General features: G+C 56.8%; 1 non-coding gene across 1 annotated transcript in view; it reads right to left on the bottom strand.

Moving 5' to 3' along the window:
* Positions 1-80, bottom strand: part of LOC128036941 (5.8S ribosomal RNA) — a 155-nt gene extending 75 nt beyond the window's left edge. The window contains exon 1 of the ribosomal RNA XR_008193344.1: positions 1-80. This exon is cut by the window's left edge and continues 75 nt beyond it. This is a non-coding gene — a ribosomal RNA (5.8S ribosomal RNA).
* Positions 81-5,000: the final 4,920 nt, after the last annotated feature.

Below are 5,000 nucleotides of genomic sequence, written 5' to 3'. Positions count from 1 at the left end.
GATTCCGCATTCACACTGCGCATCGCATTTCGCCACGTTCTTCATCGATGCGAGAGCCGAGATATCCGTTGCCGAGAGTCGTTCTCAGATATTTTGCGCACAAGAGAACAAGATCACCGAAGCACTGACACCGCGAACGGTGCGGCGGCAGAAGACGTGCCCCTTTTTTCGTTTCGATTCCTGGCGCGATTCGCGCCGGGGTTTGTTCGTTTTGCCTCGAAGAGGTTGATCCCGGCATCTCACCCCACCCGACGGGCGTAGGGACGACGAGACTGGCTGCCCGAGACACGGGGGTGGCGAGAGGCGAGGATGCACCCGCACCACCTCCGCCGGTGTTGTTTGCAACTCGTTCGCGGGTCGTTCTGCCAGGCGGTGTTTCCTTAATGATCCTTCCCGCAGGTTCACCCACGGAAACCTTGTTACGACTTCTCCTTCCTCTAAATGATAAGGTTCGTTGATCTTCGCGACGTCGCGTGGCAGCGAACCGCCCACGCCGCCGCGATCCGAACACTTCACCGGACCATTCAATCGGTAGGAGCGACGGGCGGTGTGTACAGCGGGTGGGACGTAGTCAACGCGAGCTGATGACTCGCGCTACTACCAGGAATTCCTCGTTGAAGACCAACAATTGCAATGATCTATCCCCATCACGATGAAATTTCAAAGATTACCCGGGCCTGTCGGCCAAGCGCTATATAGACTCGTTGAATACATCGCAGCGCGTGCGGCCTGTGAACATCTAAGGGCATCACAAGCACTGTTATTGCTTTCAAACTTCCTTGGCCTAAAAGGCCATAGTCCTCTAAGAGTTTAGCCACGGAGGATCACCCGTGTGTTTGAAGTTAGCAGTCTGAGGTCTCGTTCGTTAAACGAATTAACCAGACAAATCGCTCCACCAACTAAGAACGGCCATGCACCACCACCCATAGAATCAAGAAAGAGCTCTCATCATTAATCCTCACTATGTCCGACCTGGTAAGTTTCCCGTGTTGAGTCACTAAGCCGCATGCTCCACCGTGGTGCCCTTCCGTCAATTCCTTTAAGTTTCAGCCTTTTGCGACCATACTCCCCCGGAACCCAAAGACTTTGATTTTCATAAGGTGCTGCGGAGTCCTAAAAGCAACATCCGCCGATCCCTCGTCGGCATCGTTTATGGTTGAGACTAGGACGGTATCCGATCGCCTCGAGCCCCCAACTTTCGTTTTGATTAATAAAACATCCTTGGCAATGCCGTAGCGTTCGCCTTCATAAATCCAAGAACCACCGACTATGAAATACGAATGCCCCGACGTCCCGTTAATCATTACTCCGATCCTGAAGGCCAACAGACTGAAACCTACATGTTATCCCATGCTAATGTATACAAGCGTAGGCCTGCTTGAGCACTCTAATTTCTTCAGTAACAGCGCTGGAGGAACGACCCGGCCACTCATGCCAGGAATCGCCGGCAGCAGGGACGAGCAGACCGGTGCTCACCGTGAGGCGGACCGGCCGACCCACCCCTAAGTCCAACTACGAGCTTTTTAACTGCAACAACTTAAATATACGCTATTGAGCTGGAATTACCGGGCTGCTGGCACCAGACTTGCCTCCAATGGATCCTCGTTAAGGGATTTAGATTGTACTATTCCAATTACCGCACTCATAGAGCCCGGTATTGTTATTTATTGTCACTACCTCCCCGTGTCGGATTTAATTTGCGCCTGCCCTTCCTTGGATGTGGTAGCTTTCCGTGCTCCTCTCCGGAATCGAACCCCAACCTCCGTCACCCGTCACCACCATAGTAGGCCACCATCCTACCATCGAAAGTTGATAGGGCAGAAATTTGAATGATGCGTCGCCGGCACAAAGGCCGTGCGATCCGTCGAGTTATCATGAATCATCGAGCAACGGGCAAAGCCCGCCGACCTTTTTATCTAATAAATGCATCCTTCCAGGTCGGGTTTGTTGCACGTATTAGCTCTAGAATTACTACGGTTATCCGAGTAGCAAATACCATCAAACAAACTATAACGATTTAATGAGCCATTCGCGCCACGCCTGAATTTGTTCATACTTACACATGCATGGCTTAATCTTTGAGACAAGCATATGACTACCGGCAGGATCAACCATAGCATTCCTCCGCGACCCACTGCATGGCCCTCAACATGCCCCGTGAGCTACGAAGAGGTCATAACAGAGCACGAGCATCGTCCGTGTCAAGAGACAAAATGCATAGGCATCGAGAGATGAGGGCCTGAACCCTACTCTCAAAAATATTTTCCGCATCCGAAAGCACGATCGAGCACCAGTGCACCGACGAGGCCACGCCGATTTAAGGGGCGCACTCTGGACACAAGGCACGATTGAGGTCCACCACGCACCCTGAAGGGCACGGGATGGAGAAGGACGGCAACACATCCATAATTCCATCCGCTTAGGTACGCAGCACAGATCCCGATCGCACCCCGAGTTCGATTACAACAAGGACTTAATGAAGAGGAGTGCGGATCGACAGTTCGATGCGAGTAGCATGGAGCCCGCCAATACACACAACCAAAACGCCACCATATGCCTATTGCGTATTAGTAGTAGCGCCCACCACCCGCCCAACAGCCCACCCAACCGAATGGTAGGGGAGCGGAAGGAACAACGAACGAGGGCGCACCACAACCGCTTGGCACGAGAACTACGAGGGGAAAAGTCCCACCGGGACTTGGTCGAGCCAAGACCGAGCCTACAAACTCAACTTACACCCCCAAAGGCCTTGCCGTCAAAGGACTTGGTACTAGGGTCGCCAGTTTGAATGCGGGCAAGGGCTTGGCAAGGCCAAGGCACCGTGGGTCGCCGACTTGGGATGCAAAGGCGTCCCTAAACGTGACGGGGCGAAAGGGGCCAAGCTCGAGCCCATAGCAATGCATAAGCCACCCCAAGAGATCTTTGCCCGAATAGGGAACTTGGTCTTGGAGTCGTTATTACATTTCTATGGGCACGGGCTTGACCGGCCGGAAAATTGTCACCCCGGCCACCACCCGGCGACCGACTCACCCCCGTGGTGAGTCCAGGACGACCTGACCCCATGGGGGCTAGACGCACCCCACCTCGGCTCGGAGGGGGCACGGGGCAGCGGATCTCACCCTTAAAGAGCTAAAAACTTCGTCAATATGCTACCAGCAACATTCGACCGTCTGAAATGCGGACACTTCTTAGCTAACATCCCGGCACCAAGGTGCCGATGGGTGCCTGAGGCCCCTGCACATCCAAGCACCGTTGCTGATGGTGTCCGAGGCCCCACATCCTAGCCACCGAGGTCCGATGCTGCCTGAGGCCCTGCACATCCGAGCCACCAAGGTGCCGATGGTGGCTGAGGCCCCTGCACGACCAAGGGCCGAGGTGCCGATGGTGGCCGAGGCCCCGCACGACCAAGGGCCTATTTTACCGATGGTGCCTGAGGCCCTGCACGACCAAGGGCTTAGTTTGCCGATGGTGCCTGAGCCTCGCACGACCAAGGGCCTAGGTTGCCGATGGTGCCCGAGGTTCCTGCACATCCAAGCACCAAGGTGTCGATGGTGCCTGAGGCTCCTGCACGACCAAGGGCCTAGGTTGCCGACAGTGTCCGAGGCTCCCTGCACGACCAAGGGCCTAGTTTGCCGATGGTGTCCGAGGCTCCCCACATCCCAAGACCTAGGGGCCGATGGCGGCCGAGGCACCCTGCACGACCAAGGGCCTATTTTCTCGATGGTGCCTGAGGCCCCTGCACGACCAAGGGCTTAGTTTGCCGATGGTGCCTGGCCTCGCACGACCAAGGGCCTAGGTTGCCGATGGTGCCCGAGGTTCCCGCACATCCAAGCACCAAGGTGCCGATGGTGCCGAGGCCCTGCACGACCAAGGGCCTAGGTTGCCGACAAGGTCCGAGGCTCCTCACATCATAGCACCGAGGTGCTGATGGTGCCCGAGGCCCCGCACGACCAAGGGCCTAGGTTGCCGACAGTGTCCGAGGCTCCCGCACATCATAGCACCGAGGTGCCGATGGCGCCCGAGGCTCCTTCATGGCCAAGGGCTTAGTTTGCCGATGGTGTCCGGGGCTCCTGCACATCCTAGCACCAAGGTGCCGATGGTGCCCGAGGCTCCCGCACGACCAAGGGCCTATGCTACGAACGGTTCCCGGAGCACCGCCGGACGGATCGCCGGAGCACCGCGGACGGATCCCGGAGCACCGCCGGAACCTAACCGGCGGGGGGGCACCCGTCCGGGCAACGGTGGGCGTGGGCCGCCTCGACAACCCCCGCCGCCTATCACCTCCCCCTAAAGAGCTAAAAAACTTGGTCAATGCGCTACCAGTGACATTCTTGTCCAAATGGGGACATTTTTACCCGACGCCCCGCACCAACAGGGCCCAACTTTAGCTTTGGTGCTCAAGGTTCCCGGCCATCCATGCACCAAGGTGGATGGTGCTCGAGGCCCCCGACATCCAAGCACCAAGGTACCGATGGGCCGAGGCCCCGCACCACCAAGGGCCTAGGGCCGAAAAGGTCCGAGGCTCCCTCAGACATCATAGCACCGAGGTGCCGATGGTCTCCGAGGCTTCCCACAACCAAGGGCATAATTTGCCGATGGTGTCCGATGCCCTCAACATCCATGCACCAAGGTGCCGATGGTGCCCGAGGCCCTGACATCCAAGCATCAAGGTTACTGATGGTGTCCGAGGCTCCACACATCCGAGCCACCAAGGTGCCGGAGGCTCTTGTTGCAAAGGGAGGGACCGGAGGATTCATCCATTGTTGGCTATCCAATTCTACCCTTGGATTGGGAGGGACCGGACAACTCATTCATTGTTGGGTACCAACATATAATGATATTTGAATTCTACCTTGGTATTGGGAGGGACCCCAGACACCGACTCACCCATGATGACTTCAGATATTCCGGATACCGCCGGATGGATCGCTTGAGCACCCCGGAACCTAACCGGTGGTGGGGGCACCCCGCCGGCATGCGATGGGCGTGAGCATTGCCCT

This window comes from Gossypium raimondii, unplaced genomic scaffold, assembly GCF_025698545.1.
Source record: "Gossypium raimondii isolate GPD5lz unplaced genomic scaffold, ASM2569854v1 Contig00108, whole genome shotgun sequence".
Classification (NCBI taxonomy): domain Eukaryota; kingdom Viridiplantae; phylum Streptophyta; class Magnoliopsida; order Malvales; family Malvaceae; genus Gossypium; species Gossypium raimondii.
This window is presented reverse-complemented; position numbering and strand designations above follow the sequence as displayed.